This window comes from Tamandua tetradactyla, chromosome 4 (assembly GCF_023851605.1).
Source record: "Tamandua tetradactyla isolate mTamTet1 chromosome 4, mTamTet1.pri, whole genome shotgun sequence".
NCBI classification, from domain to species: Eukaryota; Metazoa; Chordata; class Mammalia; order Pilosa; family Myrmecophagidae; genus Tamandua; species Tamandua tetradactyla.
In genome coordinates this window covers 174,975,192-174,998,042 of record NC_135330.1, presented here as the reverse complement: position 1 = coordinate 174,998,042, position 22,851 = coordinate 174,975,192, and the positions used below count along the sequence as shown (strand labels likewise).

The 22,851-nt window shown below is 35.2% G+C and overlaps 1 long non-coding RNA gene across 2 annotated transcripts in view; it reads left to right on the top strand.

Annotated features, from left to right (window-relative positions):
* The first annotated feature begins 1,743 nt into the window (after positions 1-1,743).
* Positions 1,744-22,851, top strand: part of LOC143679537 (uncharacterized) — a 31,923-nt gene continuing 10,815 nt past the window's right edge. The window contains exons 1-2 of one of the 2 annotated variants that reach the window (XR_013173817.1): positions 1,744-1,831; positions 3,907-3,987. This is a non-coding gene — a long non-coding RNA (uncharacterized LOC143679537). The other variant, XR_013173818.1, reaches the window with a different exon arrangement.

The window sequence follows — 22,851 nt, the reverse complement described above, 5'->3', positions numbered from 1 at the left end:
ATAACTGCCCTCTGGATTTCATCAGAGTTAACACAAGATATTTTATCAGGTGCCTCATTTCATCCTGGTCCATTATTACTGCAGTCCATATTTCATGTTTTACTTCTATGGAAAGAAACGAAACAAAGAGAAATTTAATTTAGAGATGGACTTGTTCTCTCAGACCTCATATAGTATCATAGACTGACCTAAAGAGTTTACAAGAAATATAACTATTTGTGTTGCACATTTGCTCTGGCTGAAGTGCTAGGAAAGAAAAAAAAAAAACAAAACAGCAACTATAAAAACAAAAGCAAAACAAAACAAAAACTGATGACCAAAGCCTGTAAAATGTTATTTCCCTGTTAACTATTTGAGAAGCAACTACTAGAGGAAAGGCATTCTAATGACTGTTTAATCTGAAAAAAAAAAAAAGAACAATTCTGGGCCAAGGACTATCTGACTAAATTCATGATAATTAATATATCTTAAGGGCTGGGGGTGGGGGGACAGTGTGTTAAGCACTGTGCCTGTTCTATTTCATTTAAACGTCATATTAGTCTCTATAAATCTTAAAGCAATCATAAAACTTGGTCAGTGTCATACAATAAGTATTAGAATTTCTGTGAATTTGATCCCAGGTATTCATTTCCAAAGACTCACCACTCAGTCATGATCTCTAACTTCCTAGTTTTGAACATTTCGGCTTGTTACTTTATTCCTTGGTAGGTTAAATTAACTGCGATGACTTACTTAACTCAGGTCTTAGGTGCTCCCACGTAACAATCAGTGTCTTATTTGTAACACTATATTCTGAGTAGCAAGTATATTATCTACAGTGGTGTAATCTCAAAGTGCAGAAACTTCTTCATTTATCTGCTAGACATATCATTTATTTCTTTCCATTCTTTTCTGGAGGAGGAACTTACCAAAAATCAGTATAAGCTGAAGCTCTTTGCAGAGGTCAGATATACAAACTGTGTACAGACACTGGCAGATGAGTCAGATCATTAGCAAAAGTTTGTTGTTAAATCTTGAGACACATTTAGAAAAAAAAAAGACTTCCTTGTTAATACAGTCCAGATCAGTGCATAGAAATGGCACTTTGTTGCTTACTCATGATATAGTAAAAATTACAATTTTATGATCTCAAAAAAAAAGGTTTGCTTTTTAATAGTAAGTCATTGTTTCACTTTTTTTTTTAACCTCCTCAGACACTGAGTTAATTTCTTTTAGAGGAAAGTGAATAATAAATAATTCAGGAGTAATTTTATCTTATTAGTAATCTTGGAAAGGACATGGGAAACAAACACTTTAAGAGTATTTTAAAAATTAATAAATACTATTTTAATCATTAGCATCCCTCCGCAATAGGTAGAAAATTTAAAAGTAGAAAAGATCAATCAGTAGTATTGCTTGAGACAATATAATGTCAGATGCTCCACATTATAGATCCTTAATGATAATGAAGGTAGATTTTCAGCACTATCGGAGATAAAGGAATACCTTTAAAGTTTTCTCTAGGTAAATTCACTAAAAGTTAAAAATCTTTACATGATTCTTGCACCTTCATTTGCCGCGGTGATGTCGCAGGGGCTAAAGAGGGCGCTACGGCTCTTGGGCCTCCTGCCTCGCGGCGTCAGGGTGTTTGGACGTTTCACCGGGTGGGGGTGAGGGGGTTCCGGGCCCGGATAAGTGGACTAAGGTGAGCCGATGCTCGGCAGGGTTCCCCGCCGAGGGTCCTAAAAAGACTTGAGCCGGAGGCCAATTGTTGCGCACTGCTTCTTTATTGTTACATAGCAAAGACTCGTGTGCTCAGAGGCTCAAGGGCTAAAAAGGACCCCAACGCTTGGTGAGCTCGGGTTATATACAGTTTGGAGGAGGGGTGGAGTCGGGGCATGTACGTCAGGGGAGGGTAGCCAATCACACAAGCTAAGAAGCAGTTGCTAGGCTTAGGGCAGAAGTTAGGAAAAGAGAAGTGCTGAACATAACAGGAAGGGTTGCGGTTTTGTGGTGGGCTACGGAAATGGGCGGTCTACGACAAGAGGGGGAGAGGACAGCAAGTAAGTAAGAAAGAAGTGAAAATAAAATTTTTAAGGGCTGCTAGACTCCAATCCCAAATAATATGCCACATTCATTGTTTGTAATACTGCTGAAAATGGCTCACGGATTATTATGTATGTGACTAATCATTTAGAGATGGAATGTTATCAGTCCAAAAAAAAAAAAAGAATTTTGATGACGTATTGTGTTAGTTTCTATTGCCGAGTTACAAATTGTATAAATTTTAAAACCCTAAAGCAGCGCACTTTTATTATCTCACACTTTCCGTGGGTAAGGAGTCTACACCTAGCTTAAGCGGGTCCTGACTGTGTTGGCCAGGCTGTGTTCTCATCTGGAGGTTTGAGTGGGAAAGAATCTGCTCCTAAGCTCATTCGATTTTGTTAAAGTTTCCTTGTGGCTGTGTGCCTGAAGGCCCACACTCTTGTTGGCTCTCACTCAGAGGTCACTTTTAAGTCCTGGAGGCCACCTGCAATCCCTAGAGGTTGCCCAGAGTTCTTTGCCATGTGGACTTTTCCCATATGGCCACTAACTTCCTCAAGCCGAGAAAAGATCTGGCTTCCGGCTGCCATCAGGAATTTTGTCTAGTGTAACCTAATGGCAGGAGTGACATCCAATTACCTTTGTCATATTCTATTGGTTTGAAGCATGGGACAGGTGCTTCCCATATTCAAGGGGAGGGGATTATGCAAGAAATGAACAGGAACTAGGGATTTATGGGAGGGTGGGGGGCAGGAGAGTCACCTTAGGGGTCCATCCCCCACACCTATATGTTTGAATATGGCATCTCAGAAAAGACTAAAAGTCCATTCCAAAATCTAATTCTGAGAGAAGGTTAATTAGTGGCTCATTATGATGCCTTAATTTCAGCAATTAATATGTAATCTGGACTGATATTCTTCTGTAATCTCTGTGAGTATGTCTGTATCAGTTGTTAACAGATTAAAATACCTGTGACCAAGGATGATACAGACAGCCTCTGTTTTCATGGAATTTACTTTCCAGTGATGAGCTTCCAGTGGCATGGACCATGTTCCAGGCAAATACTAATTACTACACCTATAAATTGGGATTCTGGTTTTCCAACCCTCACCCAAGTGAAGAGATTGTAGCTAAACTTGTTCTAAGTAAATCTGAACTAAATCTGCTAGTTAGAGAGAAGGGGAGTTGATAAGAATCCTGAGGAATCCCTGAGAATGATGGCTGCTTAATCATAACATCTCAAAGCCTAGCTTACTGAAAGTTAAACAAAAACAAAAATAAAATTTTTTTGTATGACTTGAGTCACTGTGAAAACCTATCTGACTTGCCTTTGTGGCAAAATCTTGTTTTTTAAATTACAGATATTAGAAATTCTCTAGAAAAATTTGGGAATGTTATCCAATAGAAAAGGTGCTTTGACAGAGATACATTAAATTACTAAACCTCGCTTTTCAGATGAGGAGACTGAACCACTGGGATTAAATGAGTTTCCCAGACTGCCATAGCTAGACAATATTGGAGCAGTGATTCAGATCCTAGCAGCTAGCTTCAGAGCACATGCTATTGTGCCTTATTAAACTTCACATTCATTTACATGCAATTGTTACGCTGTCTGGGAAAAGATAATATCCATTTTTCAAAACCCATCTCAGGTGGTCCCATGCTCTGAAAACTCCCGATATACCAAGAAGAGTTAATCCCACCTTCCTCTATTCTACACTCTGCTCTGGGCTCTAGCACATTCTAATGCAATGAGTGTGTTTACACAGTTTCTCTCCAGGTGAACAGTTAATCCACGGGGGCAAGACTGCATTTATATATCCTGTTATCATCCCTAGTCAAGGGCGTAGCATTTCATGCACTGGAGAAAATTAATCCTTTCAGGTAGTACCAAAGACAGAAAAGGATGATGATAGAAACGAGGCTTCTTAGTTTTAAAGAATACCATCATAGACTCTGAAACAGGTTTGTGGTGCTAAGGGCTCCATGTGACAGTTTCTTCATAGTACTCTAAGGTCCAACAACTCGGCCTGATTCTAATCTTTTAGAAGGCTAAAGAAAAAAATAAGTAAACACATTTTCCACTTTTCCAGGAGAGTAAGCAGAGTTTTGTTGTTTCCTGAATCACTGTCACAGTAGTAATCCCTTCTAAAATGAATTTGTTCTGGAAAAGAATGGGTTTAGAGGCCTCTGTGGAGGATACAATAGAGGAATTTTCAAAAAATAATTGTAAAGCAAAACAGATAATCGTGTTTTCAAGCTCTTTGAAATATACATGTAAAATGTTATGTGCCTGAGGTTGAATGAAAAGATAAATAGTTATAGTTATTACTCAGTAATGTACCAATTATGGATAGCTTTGTGTGTATATGTTTTCTATTACAAAATCCAAAAGGGAAGAAGAAGAGACTACAATGAATTTAATAATTTGATTTGCTTCATTCATCTTTTGAGTTATCTTTTCATAAAATTAGATACTGCATTATTCCTTTCTGGAAAGTAGAATGGTGCATGTAAAGAGAATTTTTTCATGTTAATCGATGCTGACAAGAATATTATACTGAAAAAAAAGAAAAAAAAGAAAAGACAGTTTGGGGATTGGGGAGAGACAAATGAAGAAGACCTGACTGAAATTATTAGTTGCCAGAAGAATATCTATTGGCTTTTTATGTTTTTAGGAGTACCTCTATTAGCTTCCAAAAATACAGCTGTTTACAGTGATTGATAAGTTTCCTTGCTTTTAAGCTTATTCACATCCATTAGTTCTGCCTTTTTCCCCTGTTAAAAAGCTGAAGCTGTCAGATTGAAGTAGCATGATCAGCTAATGTTCTTGCCAGATTCAAAGCATGTCCCCAGGGGTGGCAAAAATATTCTAACTCTGAAAGAAATGGCTTTTTAAATGTTGCCTGTTGACATTGGTCACTCCATTTACTCTATCAGAAATGTTGAAATAGATATCAGGCAATTATAGGAACAGTAGTTAATAGGCCTTTGATGACCAATTCCCTCCATCTATTTCATTTTCAGACCAAACAAAAGCAGATATCTGAAATTCATTATTTTATATAGAACTTTTACTTAAAAACACTACATAGCTGTATTTTCAAAAACTGGTTAAATCGTTTCCAGTTTTCACTTCAAATTTACTGATAATTATGTAATCCATTCCCCCTAGTATTCGGTTATCTTGCAAACTGTTATCTTTTTATTTCTATGATAATAATTTCACAGTTTCTGCCTCATCCCACTTAGGTGTATTTGTATGAGAGGTGTTAAGAGGAGTCAATGATTTCTAAAATGTAAATTTCTAAAAACACTGAAAATTAAGAGTGGTTGCCAGTACTGTCTCCTACAGGGCACAGAACTCAGAAACCTTCCTTATAAACATATATAGGATATAAATCACATTATCCCACAAATCCATTGTCAGAATATTGTTATGCAAATTAATCAGGTTAATATATATTTAAAAAAAACAGCCTTGATAAGAACCAAACAAAGCCAGGGTAGTGGGAGGTGGGGTGGCTGCACCCTGAGGAATATGCATATAAGGAGGAAAAGTCAGTTGATTTTTTGATTTCTTGAATGTGGGAAAAGATTGGTGAATAATGGAATAAACCTGAGACTCAGGACCTTTTAACAACCAGGTGGCAAAACTGCGCCAGTCCCTACCCTCCACTCTTTTTCTGAGCCTTCTTACTTTTCCTTCCCTTCCTCCCATTTTCCTCTTATTTTAATTCTTTGATCTCCTCCTCCAGTACTTTGAAGTCTTACAGGCCATTGGCTTTGGTGATAAATTTTCCCCTTGAGTGGACTGGAAATAGAAAGCTGTAGTGGAGAGGAGAGGATGGTAAAGGAAAAGCATGTGGGGGGTGGGCAATGGTGGCTCAGTGGCAAAATTGTTGCCCGACATGCTGGAGACCCCGGTTCGATTCCTGGTGCTTGCCCATGAAAAAACAAGAAAAAAAATGCAGAAGAGAGTGGAGACTGAGGTCGTTGAAGCTGAGAGCACAGGAATACTGCCTCCAGTGGATACTTGGTTCTACATCCTATTCATTACACTAATTAAGTAAATGAGCCTATTGTATTGTACACATATGTCACCATATCAGTCAATGGAGAGAGAGACAGAGAAGTACATGTGCAAATTCGCTCTCATTTACGTTGGAATAGGGCAGCTGAGGCTTCTCTAAGGAAGTGGTCTCTCAGCACATCATTGAATTATACATAGAAATTGTCCAAATGAAACAAGTGGGACTTAGGGAAAAAGGTATTCCAAGCAGAGAAAATAGCATCTGTGAGAACCCAGAAGCAAGGAAGAGCGTGACTAACTTGAGGGAATGAGAAAGCTCAATATGGCATAGGGAGTGTATAATAGATCAAGTGGGAGAGCTGATTATTTAGGTATATTTAGATCACATTTAAAATTCTGGGCTGTATCTTGAAAACAGGGATGGACCACCAGAAGTTTTGAAGAGGAAATTTCTATGTAAAAAATTACTGGAATCTATAGTGAAGAATATATTATAAAGGGGCTAAAAATGATTCCAGGTGATACAAAGGATATTAAATTGTCATTGTTGTAAATTAGGTAAGAGAGGGTGGCTGAAAGGAAAAGAAGTGGTAAGTGGTTGAAGAAACTGTGAATGGATTTTAAAACGTATTTATAGAGGTAGACTCAACAGGACTTGGTGATCCAGTGGAATTTGAGGGATGGAGCAGAGTCATTGAGACTATTGAGCTGCTCACCATAATAATAATAGCACTGCTGCCATGTTTTGAGACAGAAAGTCCAAAAGGTTGAGTAGGTAATAGAATGAGTTCATTTTTGGACATGTCAAATTTGAGCTGTCTGTGAAATTTTTTAATGGAGTTGTAGACTTACTGTCTCAAAAATGCATTTGGAATTCAAATGAACAGTCTCAGCTAGATATATAAATGTGGGAGTTATTTCTATATAAATGATCCTCAAAACTATTAAAGTAGATGAGGTTCCCCAGGAAGATAATGTGTGGTAAGAGGAGAAGAAACTCTAAAATCCACATTAAGCATATAAATGGCTGAAGCAGTCTAATCATTACTTAAGACCAAGATGGACAACAGGGAGCAGATTTACCCTCCCATAAGAAATGACAAGCAGACAAATGAAACAGGCAGAATGTTTGAAATAACGCTTTGCAAGTCACTGGACATCAGGCAGCCAAGGACAGTGATTTCTGAGAGAAAGAGAAAAAAGCAAACAAAAAAGTTTATCTAAGATCAGGAGCAAGGCAAGAATATCTATTCTCACCACTTCTACTCTATGGTACTAAAGGTTCAGCCATAACACTAAGGCAATAAAAAGAAATAAAAGTCAGTCTGCTTGGACAGGAAGAAGTAAATTGTTTTTATCCACAGATCACAAGGTGAGCTATATAGAAAATCTGATGAAATCTACAAAAGCTATTAGAACTAGCATGATTTTCAACAAGGTTGCAGGATACAACCCCAATATACAAAATTTAATTGTATTTTTAAATAAGAGTAATAAAAAGATGAAATTGAAATTTAAAAGAGAATGATATATAAAATAGCATAAAAATATGAAATACTTAGAGGTAAATGTCATGAAATGTGTAATAGCCTTGTGAGTTAAAAATACCAAACATTTCAGAGAGATGACCTAAATACTGCAGAGCTATATATATATATTGTTCGCAGGCCAGAAGATTCATTCACTATTGTTAAAATGTCAATCTCGCCATATTGATCTGTAGAGTCAACACAATCTTCAATTAAATTCCCAGCAACTTTATTGTAAAAAATCACAAGCTGAATCTAAAATTCATATGGGAATATAGAAAACAATAATAGTAATAACAAATTTTAAAGAACAATAAAACTGGGAATAATTTTAATTTCAAAACAGTTCAGTATTGACATCAAGTATACAAATAGATCAATGGAACAAAATAGAGTACAGAAGTAGGCCCATACATACATAGTCAAATAAGTTTTGATAAAGAAGCAAAGGAAATTTGGTGAGAAAAAGTTTATATTTTCACCAGATGGTGTCAAAACAATTAGGTGTTGTGCTGGTTTAAAAGGATGTATGCCCCCTAGAAAAACCATGTTTTAATCAAAATCCCACTTCATAAAGGTAGAATAATCCCTATTCAATACTGTATGTTTGAAACTGTGATCAGATCATCTCCCTGGATGATGTGATTTAGTCAGGAGTGGTCGTTGAACTGGACTGGGTGATGACATTTCTCCACCCATTTGGGTGGGTCTTGACTGGTTTATTGGAGTCCCATAAAAGAGGAAACATTTTGGAGAATATGAGATTCAGAGGGAGCAGAGCAGAACAACGTAGCCACGAGAAGCCAAAGTCTACCAACCAGAGACTTTTGGAGATGAGGAAGGGAAATGCCTCCCGGGGAGCTTCATGAAACAGGAAGCCAGGAGAAGAAGCTAGCAGATGATGCTGTGTTCACCATATGCCCTTCCAAATGAGAGAGGAACCCTGACCGTGTTCACCATGTGCCTTTCCAGATGAGAGAGAAACTGTGACTGTGTTCGCCATGTGCCTTCTCAGATAAGAGAGAAACCCTGAACTTCATAGACCTTCTTGAACCAAGGTATCATTCCCTGGATGCCTTAGATTGGATGTTTCTATAGACTTGTTTTAATTGGGACATTTTCTTGGCCTTAGAACAGTAGACTAGCAACTTATTAAATTCCCCTTTTAAAAGCCATTCTGTTTCTGGTATATTGCATTCCAGCAGCTAGCAAGTTAGAACAGGTATGAATATGCAAAAAAACACAAAAGAACTTTGAGCCATACTTACCACCATATGCAAAGATTAACTCAAGATGAATCATAGACCTAAACGTAAAGCCCTAAACTACAAAACTTTTAGAAGAAAACACAGGAATGTATATTTGCGAACTTGGGTTGAGTAAAGATTTCTTAACTGCAATGCCAAAGTATGATCCATACAAAAACAGATTGATAAATTGGACATTATCAAAATTAAAAATGTCTCTTCAAAAATCACCATGAACACTGTTGAAAGCCAAACCACAGCCTGCAGTAAAATATTTGCAGAGGATTTGTATACAGAACATATAAAAACTCTCAACTCAATAATAAAACAACCAGCCCAATAAAAATAGGTAAAAGCTTTAAACAGATACTTCACCAAAATATTTGCTATATAGATGGCAAATATCTTAGGAAAAGTGTGTAATATCATTAATCAATAGATAAATGTCAATGAAAATCACAATGCTATTGCATTACACACGTATTAGGATGGATATATTTAAAAGTTAAAAAGGCTGACCATACCAAGTATTGTTGAGGCTGTAGAAGAAACGGAACTGTCATGTACTGATTGCTGGTGGGAATATAAAATGGTTCAGTCACTTTGTAAAAGAGTGGCAATTTATTTAGATGGCAAATTTACAACTATCAAATTATCTAGCCATATGTCTAAGAATTTACCCAAAAGTAGTCGAAGCATATGTCCACTAAAAGACTTGTACATGGATGTTCATAGCAGCTCTACTTGTGATAGCCCAAATCTAGAAATAGCCCTAAGGCCCATCAACAGGTGACTGGATAAGCAAATTGTGGTACAGTGGAACGCTACTCAGCAGTGAAAAAAAATAAACTATTGATACATTCATGGATCACAAATAATTATACTGAGTGAAAGAAGCCAAACAAAATAGAGTTTTTACCAAATGATTCCATTTATTTAAAAATTTAGGTAGTGCAAACTAATATATAATATCAGAAAAAGATCATTTTTCTATGATTTGGGGGTGTGAAAGAGGTGTAAGAGAGAGGGAAAATGGAGAAATTATAAAGGAACAGAAGGAAACTTCAGATAGGGATGAATAGGTCCACCATCTTGATAATGGGAATGGTTTAAGAGTATATGCATATGTCACACCTTATCAAAGTGTACATTCTAACTATGCACAGTTTTTTATGTCAATTACACCTCAATAAATCTGGTAAAATGACTCCTTTGTCCTAGTTCATGATTTCATTTTATACCTTAAAATAATTATAACAAAGTCAAAGTAGAGGAGTTGACAGACAAAGCTGAGATAAAGAGCAGAGTGCTTCAAGACAAAAGTGTAAGCTATACAGAAGCCAAGGTAGGGTCAGGCAACTTTTTCTAATGCTGTGTAGAAGTCAAATAAAACAGGAATTTAAAACTCTATGTTGGATTTAGAGGTGGTATTCTGGATTAAAACAAGTGGATTTAGTTGAATGATTAAGGTATAAAACAGATTAAGAATAGGTTGATTAAGAGATGATGAAATAGAGGACAGAAGTTTAGACAATTTTAGGGGGGTGACTCTGCAAGGAAAGAGAGAGAGAAGAGAAAGAAAGAGAAGGTTGTCAGCTGAATGGTAAAGGGTTTTTGTTATTAAGATGTTAGAGCTTTGAACATATTTAAATACTGCAAATGATTTAATGGAGGCAGAGAATTTGAATCAATTTTCTTTCTTCTATCATAGAAAAGGATGGGATTCAGAGTTTGGGTAGAACAATAAATGTTTATAAGAGAAAGGGTAGAAGCAGATGGCTCTGAATGCTGAATCCAAATGGTGAGCTATGAAGGCAATCTATTTTTCATGGTTTCTGTTTTCTCTTTGAAGTAGGAGGAAAGAATATCTGCTGAGAATCAGGTGACTTCAGAAAGTAGGACAGGCATTATAGTGGTATGGTTTCTATCTGGGTCTCTGGAATTAGATGGCTGTGGATTCAAACCTTAGCTCCCCACTCTCTGGTGGGACTGTTAGCAAGCAAAAGAATGGAGCTAACTCACCAGGTCGCCATCTCCAAATCAAGATAATAATGGCTTCTTGGGAAATACTTCAGCTGAACTATTTTCATAGGGCCTGACCCTTAATTTGTCCTGAACAAATTACACCCACAGTCATTATTATTAAGGAGACGAGAAACACAGCAGACATATTCATATGCATCATTATTCCCTATGAATCGAAGTCCCCTGGGGTTCAATCTGGGAAGGGACAGCATCTTTCAGGAGAGCATAATTTGAAACTGAGATCCATCTCACTAACATGAGGAGGTCGCCTTTGAAAAGGAAGTTGGTTTAGCTGCAAGGATGTCAAAACCAAATGCCAAATGCCTACCGTTGACATGCATCCCTTCTTTCCTTGTGGTACTTAAGAACCAAGGACCCAGGTAAATTTTCACATAAAGTCCTAGCCAGAAATAATAGGCAATATTATATCTAATATCTCACATAGTTTACTCAATAATCAGCCATTATTCAATCACTGACTAAAAAACAAACAAAAAAAGAAAGCCACAAAAAAGGGCTAAAACCATTAATTTCCATTACATATGATTATTTAATGGGAATATAAGAAATATATATGAATATATATAATATGATGTTTTAATGGCATACACTTTTTTTTTCCCTTTGCTATATGGCGGGGTCACATTTCATTATTTTTCCATGTGAGTATCCTGTTATTGCAGCACCATGCATTGAATTTTTGTTTGTTTGTTTGCTTGGCTTGTTTGTTTTTTAGGAAGTGTGTGAACCAGGAATCAATCGGGATCTCCTGCATGGCAGGCGAGAATTCTACCAGTCAACTACCCTTGCACCCCCTCAGTGCACACTTCTCTTTTGATTTTACTGTTTCAATTTGTAAATTGTTGCTTGTTGAAAATTCTCATTTACTAAAATGATAAATAATGCACGTTATGAAATAATTTTTTTTTTGGAATTTGAAAAGAGTAGCTATTATTCTGATCTACTTTATTTCCAGGGGCATACATGGAAGAATATGTCCATAAATGCTTTCACCAAAGAAGAGAAACAGGGAAGTTAGGAGAACTCCTCTTGTGGGTTACTGAAAGTTGAGAAAGAAGTGCTAAATTGAGTTTAAAGAAATGTGGCAGGATTTATAGACTAAGGACAAGGCTTATAAGTCCTTCTAATATTCTCAGACCTCTGTAATGTGTGTTGCTCTTGTTCTTTCCTATTTCTCCTCTATGATTGGCTGAACATTCTTAAAATAAAGAAACAAAACTGGCAAAAGCAAAAGTATGTACATGTTTTGAGAGGCAGCAAAAGCAGGGTAGAGAGAGAGAGACTGCATTCTACAAGGAAAAGAGAAGCTTGGAACAGTGATAAAGATAAACTTGTGATGTTCTGTTCACCACTGAATTCCAAAGATGCTGCATAAAATCTTAAATATACATTAATGCTCAATGAATGTTTCTTGAATGAATAGATGAATTAATAAATAAATGAACTGATAAAGTAATCAATGTGTGGAACAAGCAGTGACACTAATGAAGAGATAATGTTGGGCAAACCTTGACTGAAAATTGGAGATCAGGCAATTTTTTTCTCAGTCAGCAAATATTTACTGTGCATCTACTACAGGCTAAGGCATGGATCCTGGCACTAGGGATGCTGATGCCAGAAAGCCAGCTGCCACTTTTTTGAAGGGCACATTTTTGTGGTTTAGTAGAAGAAGGGACTTCGGATACATAGAAGTTTGTATCATCCTTTATTTACAAAGAGATGGTGGGGGTGGAGTGTTCCAAGAATAAAGAAAGGGAAATCAATTGGTTTTAAAAATACCCTTTATGCTCTCCTTTCATGGAAAGAGCAGAGAAGCGTATCATCTCTGATTGTAGGTACCTAGATAATCACTTTTCCTTTATTCACTCTGCAAAAAGTATAATCAGTCCCTTCCCTGATCAAATCAGGAGACAGTGACCTTTCTTTCTGGGATTTTATATCTGCTCCTGAGAAAAGATGCTTTTGTCCATCTTTGGAAAAGCACAAGTGGAATAGATATGAGCCAGATCTGTTCAGTCTGGAAAGTACCATAGGCTGTAGCAGTGCTCTATACCAATCAGTTATACTGAACAGAGGACTGCAATGTGCAATGATGAAACCCTGTAGAAATTCTATAATGAAAATAGCATACTGTGATCCTTCCACTGAATCTGAAGAGAGGTATTTGAAAAGACTTATTTGCATAAAAGATACATTTGGGTAGAAAAGAAAAGAAATCCTTTTAAATAGAAGAGCATGTGTACTGTTAGATATTATTCTGTGTGTTTAAGCAAATTCAACTTAAAGTATGAAAAACTCAAACTATTGCTACTATTGCTTATTATAGTTGCCTAACGGGATGGTAAAAAATGACCAGGCAATGAAATACGTTTCATATCATTAACTATCATTGCAGACTTGTTGATAATATTGACATTAAACATCTTTTGAAAATTATTTTGAATGATAGCTTCTACTGGTTTGTGGCAAAAAGCTCCTATATAAGCAGTAATATAGATTTTTAATGAAATTCAACAGGCAAGGGAATTAATGTCCAAAGCACAATATTATTAATTCTGGACATGATTCTCATAGTCTTTTTTTTTTTTGTATGCTGTATGGCCAGGATTACATTTTATTCTTTTACCATGTGTGTATCCCCTTATTGTTGCACCAGTTGTTGAATTTTTATTTATTTGTTTGTTTTTGTTTGCTTGTTTGCTTGGGAAGTAAATTCTCATAGTCTTTTATTATTTTAAAATAGATGAGTTTATTTTAGGAATTAAAATTCCTCTTATATTTGTAGGTATTTATCTCAAAAATTTATTTTTGTGATATGCATTTATTAAAGTACTTTTTAAACTTTTTCAGCACAATCTTTATTCCTTTCAAATATTTTATGATTAAATTTAAAGATATTAGTGTATCATTACATTTACTTTAGTTCATTTTTATGCTATTGGCATTTGAGTAGGATTATTTCTATAAACAAAATATTTTAGAGATGTGTGATGTCACTAATCTATCTGTACTGGAAAACATATAATTTAGGGGAAAAAGAGAAGTTGCTCAGTTGCACCGAACCAAAACTATTGTTTCCCAGGCTTGCCTGACCGCAGTGACTTTGGAGGAATAACCAGCATCAGCACTGAACCAGCACATCAGGTCCCACGTCTGGGGGGAGCGTGGGTTGGTTGCAAGTCTCACTAGTTGGAGCTCTGAGCTTCTAATGTATGTCTGCTTTATACAAAATCAGTCTGACTAGGTGGAGCCAAGGCTCAAGATTAGAAGGAAACTTGTGGGATGTAGGCAAGAGAAAGTAAGGAAGGCATACCTCCTCAGGTAAGCGGTCTGTACTAACACATTTGATCAGATCATCGCTGGTGCTTTCTCAGGTGAATTTAGAGAGAACTATATAAGCAGTAGAAGAATATAAAAATGTTCCCAAGTGCTGACTTGAGCTTCTGACAGTTTTAGAGTATGGAGCTATCCATGGAGACCAGGGCATTGCGCTCAAGTTACTGAAACAATAGTGAGAAAAAGCAGCGCTAATGCTCAAACATCTTTGAAGCCCCTAGGTAACATCACTGAATAAAGAGGTTGGGGATAAGAAAAGTGAAAGTAATGGGGATGGTGAAGTTTATGAGTTTATGGAAAGTAAACTCATAAACCAAAGAGTTTATGCCCAGTCTAAAACTGTTCACCAGATTTAGACAGTGGTAGAGGAAGGCTCCTTGCTGGAAACTCTCCAGCCATCCCTCCCCATCTCCACTTCCTTTTTTACATCTGCATCATAAATTGACTAAAAGGAGAATTAGGCCTTTTAACCAACCTTCCCCCTTTTTAAAGCTTCTTCCTCCTTTTCGTATACCAACAACCCTACATATTTTTGGACATGTGGATGTGTTGGTCTGAGGGGAAGGTATCCTTTTCATTTCCTGTAAAATATCTCTGGGCAAAAATTATTAAGATCATTGGTAAGATGTTGGAGTCATTTGGCAAGTTGATTATCATATTCTCACATAGCTCTAAGTGTGGGGTATTTGAAAATCCAATAGGTAGATATTGGGAAATGTTTTCATTCTCACAGTATTTAAAGTTGGGAGGAAAATAAAAGGTAGAAATTCCATTGCCTGGATATTTTCAACCTAATTGCTAGACACGTGAATTCTCATAAGTTCAAATTTCTCAGATAATAATATTTTTGTTCTTTTCTTGGATTCTCTAAATGGTAGGTGAAAAAAGATGTCTCTGAAAGGGTCTGAAGACAATAATAGCTTGTAACAATGTGAGTAGTTTTTGAGATAAGATTTTAATAAATAAGCATTAGATTGAAAATCCCCAATCAGTATTATTCAGAATTGATTTAATAATTCTTTCCCTTATGGTAACCTACTTAAAAATACGTGTTTCTAAAAGACTAGCAAAGAGTTCTTATTTTTTATTTATGCCAAGAACACATAATAACTGAGTAACTGAAGCTATTAAATAAACCCTTTTCCACCCAAATTCAATAAGAACAGAAAAAACAAACAAACAAACAAAAAAAAACAACAACACTGAAACGGATATATTTTCTTCCTTAAGCATAACAGGCAGTATCTACACATTTACCTTTCTTTTTAATGAAAAATTATTTGACTTCAAATTGTGCTAAAAATTCATGAAGTGGTATTTTTCAGCCTGAATTAACCAACATAATTTTTAAACCAATCCTTCTTTTTACTTTCCTGACATAGAAGCAGCCTGTGATAAATATAATTTGGTTATTAATCAGTATGAGTCATTTTCACCTTCTCAGCATTTCAGATGCCAGGGATTGAAAATTTACTTTTTAGTTTTCAAATGTACCAAACATAGTTTTTGTGGTTCATTTCCTCTCCATTCGACATTTGCTTGGAGGACATCATAGGATATAAGTCCTTTGACAAGGAGACCATTTTAGCACCAATATTACAAAGGCTTCTGTGTTCATAAGGGAAATATCTTCCCCTGAATTAAACTTAACCTTTCTAGAACTCCCATTTAGCCACCTGATAAATCCACTTGAGCTATCTTTTGGGGAGAGAGAGGTACATGCGAAGAATAGCACTTCCTTTTTGAACAGTTTAATAAAGCCATGTGAGATCCTGAGATGAAAGATAATGTGTAATACTGATAGCGTCCTCCAAAACCCTGGATTCATGGATCCCATTACTTCTTTTTGTCATGCTGAAAGCCACAGTGGATGTATTAAATGGGGGGCTGGTTTAAGAATTAAGGCCCAGGGGTCTGGGTATCTGGTTTCTGATGTTGACTTAACTTCTGCTCTCTTATCTGACTATGAGTGCGCAGCTTAACTTCTTTGCCTCAGTGTCTCCTGGCAGAAAGTGCCTAACAAAAATCTGAGAAATGCTTTTAAAATGACAGTGCAAATTGCCATTTAGAATCACATTGGAATTTTCAAGAAAAAATGAGATAAATGTTAGGAAAGGGAAATATAATCTTCTGCTTAATTTTAGATTTATCATAAAGATTTTCTTTTACTTTTTAAAAGTCATGAGATTTCTAGAGGAGGAATGACATTTTCAAAGCCTTAAAGACACTTATAAAGGAATGCTCGTTCAACTGTTCTTTATTTCTCACTAAAGTTTTGACTCTGGCTTTTCTCCAACTTCCTCTCTTTTCCATTTCCCAATTCCAAAGGAAGAGAGTAATTGTGATCTTAAATTTTCTGATTTTGGAATATTTTCTTTTAGTCGATTTGTTTCAAATAATTTTTCCGTATGTCAAACTTCACATTATCTTTTTTTTGCATATATAATTACGGCTTTAGTTATTGAGTCCTAAAAACCTAAATTTGATTCATTTAATGATCAAATTAAATAGTTGTTTGTGGATTTATGGCAGTATCTAGGCTTATTTCATAAAATTCAAGTTAATAGTACATTGTCATTGATTGGTTAATTTATTGCCCATTATCCTGAGAAAATCTCAGAGCAGCTAAAAGACAATCTGTTATTAAGACAAATTCATCATGACAAATGACCACACTCTTAAAATATATATCCTTACATATATATTTTTCCCAGTAATAAGCAATATTATGAATGTAAAATTTTTTTGAATGATACTTATCAAACTAAAACAAGTTTTCTCTTCTTCACAATGCTTGTGATTGTAATGGTGTAGATATTTTTGGAAATGTTACTGTGAATTACCATTGATAACATCATCACTTCATTGACATTTTCCTCCACAATTCAAAGGCAGTGCAATGCTGCAAGAATTTCATTCACCGTCCATAAATTATTCTCATTACTATAGTTATTTAAATAGGTTATCATGGAAATACTCAACATGGCAAATTAGATATAGTTATTTTTAAATTAGACTATCTCTTCTGGAATTTTAAAACCTAGCCTGAATATCCCTGCCAATTACAAATAATTCTGGCATGAACGATGTTTAACAGGATTGTACCAACAATGTTTTTTTGCCTAAATCCTCTTCCAGAGGAAATTTTCATATGAAAGTTTAAGAATTTAGACTTTGCCCTTAGCTTTACTTTCGAGATAGGGGAAACTATTTAAGCAGCTTTCCTGTAGTCCAAAGATTAGGCTGCTCTGATTAGAACTCTAGATTGAAAATGAATAGAAATGAACTCTTACAGAACTTGTCTAAATTTAACTTTGCTTCAGACCAATAAACTATAGCCTCTACTACTTTGTAGCCAGATTATAGCTCATCAGTATGACTAAAAATCACTGTGGAATTGCTCTGTAATAGTTCTGTTGCTATGCCTATAAATACAATTTCACTGAGTGACTTTTCCATTTTATAGCTGGCTGGCTCTACTTTTCTGTGGCAAACTACCTCAGGAATATTGTAAATGCCAAATTGAAATAACCTCAGATAAAATATGGAAAATCAGCACTACATTATCTAAATGGTTAAAAATGAACAAAAAAATAATGAATTACTGAATTTCAGAAGCATTTTTAAAAGCGTATTTGATTTTTATCCTTATTTTTATATAAGACTAAAAGTAAAATAAATTATTTGTGCTTTATTTTCTTTCTACAGTGCCAAATCTTTAGGAAATAAAAAGCATTATTTAGGCGAAAACAACCCCCATTACCTAAAAAATTAAGTAATTGAAAGATTGCCATAAAGAAGAAAAGAAATCAGATCACATAGATGGACAGAGTTTGAGTATTAGGTGGTGAAATTGAAAAGAATTTCTGAAACAGATACTAGCATTTTATTTTAAAAAAAATACAAGTGAGTTGCCTGAAATTCACACATTTGCTTTTTCATATTATTATTGGGTATATGCCTGCTTGTTTTCCACTTATTTCCCCTTTTTTCTAAAGCATTTTTCTTCTCATGTGTATCTGGCATCAGAATCACACACAGAATCACACAGGCTTAATTAAAGTGGCTATTTCGTGGGAAATTCTGGTTTATTGGTAGTGTGGGGCTCAGTAATTTGTAAATTTAATAGTTTCCAAGTAATTCTTAGAAGAAATAAAATTGAGGAACAACTACTAGACAGTGTTCAATGAGAAAATAGTTAAACCATTAAAAGTTTATTTTTTTCTTCAAAATAAAGTCTATGTTATAGAGAAATAAACACTTTCTGAGCAAGAAGGAAAGTAAATATAGAGTTTTAGTCTAATATAGAAAACAGACACCAGGAGATTGTTTTCATAAAGTCCAAATGAGCACTTGGAGTTTTCATGTTTTAAAGTTTAAAATGAGATAGTATTGGGTGGGCCACGGTGGCTCATGGCAGAGTTCTCGCCTGCTATGCCGGAGACCTGGGTTTGATTCCTGGTGCCTGCCCATGCAAAAAAAAAAAACAGAGAGAGAGATAGTATTATTTTTGCATAGGATTGATGTGACAAGTGGTTCAAATATATAACTAACTCTGTAAGGTCTCTTACATGTAAAAATAAACACCCTAATTTCCTTTCCTCCTTCTGTCCTTTCTTCCTTTCTCCCTTCTCTTCCTCTATGTGCTCCATTCCTGCACTCGTACTAAAATGGACAAATAGTGGGTATTCATTATATCACATCTTTTAACATATATGTAGTATTAAATGAATGTGCAGTAATTGTGTATTTACTTAATTTTCAGAGATTGTAGGTTAGCACTAAATTCCTCAAAAAAGACTAATAAATGTAGCATGTTGCTTGAAATACACATATCTCAGTGTTTTGAGATCTGTCTACATTAAGGATGATACCTTTCTCTAGATGTGGCTACACTTTGAATCTTTTAATTACAGTAACACAGATATAAAGACACCAAGAAACAAAAATTAGTTGTGGTATTACACTCCTTTATTTCACATGAACTGCAGTGCCCAAATGATACTTTAATAATAGATGCATCTATTTCAGCCTTTGCCTCAAGATGAAAAAATTTCAAAGATAGATTTCTTATTACATGTCTTTAGTTTGAAGGAGAAAAATAAAGATGCACAAAAAGATAGATTTTTAAATATTTTATTGGACAAACACTATGACCCCTTGGAAATGTATATTATAAGCAGCATTATCAATAACCTTATAAAGTTCACACTCTTATGACTAAAAGTCCACTCTTCTCTTCTCTGATTTTAGGAGGTTTACTCTTTCCTATCATGAAGGCTTTCTTCTAGTTGATCCATAAGACAGATTTTGCAGGGCATCTTACATTGTACCTGTGCATAAAAGGACTCCTTTAATTTTAATGTATTAAGAAAATGGAATTAAGGGTGAATGTTACTAAAAAAAAAACATGAGACTGAAATGGACCAAAGTAATTGCTGAATGAACTGTCGAGCACAATCCTCCAATTGGTCCCTACCTTTCATCATCTAAGAGTAATTTTACACCTTTATAAATTGCAAAAACAATTGATAAAAGAGCAGATGAGTTTATTCCATAAGAACACAAATTTGTGTGCCCAGTTATATGCAATTAATTATTGCACTGAGCACAGACCTGTTCTATACCTTAAATTCCCCTTTGAACTGATTGTAACATCCTACTGGTTTTTCCATTAATTAATGAGTTCAGTAAAGTTTTTGACTCATTTTAATTTGTAACTGTGTGAGCTTATCATAAATTTTTTAAAACAATAACATGCAGTGTAACTTACCTTCTAGCCAGTAAGCAACCCCCTCTTTATTTTCTAGTAAATTGCAGAAACTTGTTTGAAGTTCCGAGTCCTTGAACTTATTTCCCATATTGAAGCATGAGTGCTCTCTAGAAATCATCCTGACATCATCTTCTAGGTGAACTTTGTGGTCATATGATGGCGTACATCTGACACACTTTTGGGGTGACCATTTACTATTCTTGGATAATTGTCCTAACTCACGTAACAGAGTATTTATATAGTAAAAGGGATTCTGGCTGACTTGATATGTATGACATGCTTTAGCATACCCATAAAGATAGGATTTTATAGGCAATTTAGCCTTAACAGGTCTAACTTCCATAACTCATAAATACCTCATAAATAATTTGCAGTTGATATTAATAAATGTTTTATTTGGTATTTTGTTGGTTAACATAAAAAATGAGAAAAATAAAAAAGACATGGAATCAAAGGCCTTTTTTTATTTCTTATTACTGTGATGATAAAAGCAAGAAGGATATAGAAAAACTACCAGAATGGCCTGAAAACTAGAAGGTGAGAACATTTTAAATGGCAAAGTCTGCTTAGTATGCAAAAAAAGATTCCTAAGTAATATTAAAAATCTTTTTTGGTAATCCTTAAGGAATTGTTTTTCCTCTCAATAGTTTATTCTGATCATAGATGTATGCAAGAATATAATCCCAGTAATTCCCCACCCTCCCCACCACAACCCAGTTTTTTCTACGTGAGCATGAAGAGCAGTTCAGTAAAAAAAGATGTCAAGGAGAAATTGTCACCCTGCCGACAAAAAAGTGGATGAAATAATGATTAGGCAGAATAACCAAGTAAAATTCCAACAGTTGGAATTTATAATAATATATATAATTTTAATATAATAATATATAATTTATAATAAAAGCAAATTTAAAAAGTGCATGGGTGGTTCAGTGGTATAATGCTCGCCTGCCATGTGGGAGACTCGGGTTCAATTTCCGGACCATACAGCCCAAACAACAAAAACAACAAAAACAAAAAGCAAATAATAAGAGATCACGCAAGAAATAAGAAACTAAAAAATAGTCCTCAATATATGGAAGGAGTCTTTTTACATTCAACAAAAAGTGGGAAAGCATAACTGTCAGCAGATTAAATGTTACCTGTGATTTCTTAGAATTATGATACAAATAGGTAATTACAGAAAATTTTGCTAAATTGGTTCGCCTGTATATCACAGGTTTTCAGCTGATACTCCCCTTTCCTCTTTGAGAATTTAGGGCTTTCTTTTATAAGAGGTATGACAGAGAAAGAAGGAATGGCATCAAAAATTCCATTTTAAATCAACTTTAATTATTTTTAAGTAGTGAAACAATAATTGGAAAATAATCTATAACCATGTGTTTGTGAGATTTGTAAACTCTTATATGGATGATAGCAGTTGTGGCCCTTTATAAGCTCATTATTCTATAAGATATATGTCCGCTCTATCCACTTGCGACAAATATTTACAATTTTCACCACTGGTAAGCTCTGTGGCCCTTTTTTGAGAAGACACTTTTTGTATATCGACTGGTGAGTATCTAAAAGAAAGAAGAAACTAGCTGGGGTTAAATCACGTGAATTTATTTTTCAGTCCTTGTCACTTCAGAAAATAAGGCCCTGATAAAACATGCCATGGGAAAATTCAATGAAGGGAAATTTTGTAAGATGAAGTGGAAGATACACAGCCAGGAAATAATACTATGTATCTAAAAGGTTAAAAATGGGAGAGTGATTGTAAGAAAAAGTCAAAGAAAATTCCATCCTTCTCTATTTTGATTTTAGCTTTGTGCCTAGCACTGATATTTTCGAACCTATGGTATGAGGCTTAAATATCTGAATGGGATGACAAATCTCTTCTACCTGTGGAAGAATTTAGATATCTGACCTACCTCTGTGTGTGTTGAAGCATTTTAAAATTTGCTATCTTTCCTAATTTTATACTTGTTCTTAAAGTGAGGGTGGCCCTGAAGAGAACATGCATTTAGGAAACAAGTATTTGCTATTCCAGCATTCCTTATTCATGTATTTGTGCAGCTATCAAGATTAGCATGAGAATAGATATTTGTTCCAAGATCGCTTCCTTTGATGGCTGGCTTCTCTCTGTTTATCCACAAGTATTTTCATAATATTTTATTGTGATGCCACAAACTAGGCACAAGTCTCTGGAGGGAATAGTCATCCAAGTCATGGCGGTCATTGAGAAAACAATAAGCTTGTTTTCATTCTAACATTCTTAGCTTTGTTTAAGGCTAAGGAGAAGAAATTAACATATTTCAAGCCTTACAATGAAAATTATTACTAATTATTTTGCCTCTAAAATTATTCCTTGAAGCATTGATTGGACTTTTTGTACCAGTTACCCTCAACTAAAATTTATAATTTTGTTGTTAAATGCAGTCTATTGAAAAAAGATTATTCTACTAAATCAAATAGATAAAATTACTTTGGTGGCCAGAATATTCAAGTAACCATTAATTTTAGGGTCAGAAATTAAAAATAGGATGAAGCAAACATTTAAATTTGGTACTTAAAGATTGATTGTCTGAACCTTTCAGTTTGATTTTTAGAAGGACTTCTCTGTTGTGGTGAATGTGAAGGACCTTGAAATGGGGAATAAACCTGGATCAGCCAGGTAGATTCAATTTAGTCACTTGGATCCTTAGCAGTAGAGAACCTTTCCCAGCTGGGGTCATAGAGGGCTGTGGTGACAGAAGACAGGTTAGAAAGATGGAGCATTGCTGACTAGGAAACTGGAGGAACGAGGCCAAAGCTAAGAAATGCAGGCACCTCTAGATGCTGGGAAAAGGAAGTGCACAGACTCTCCTAGAAGTAATATAGCCCTGC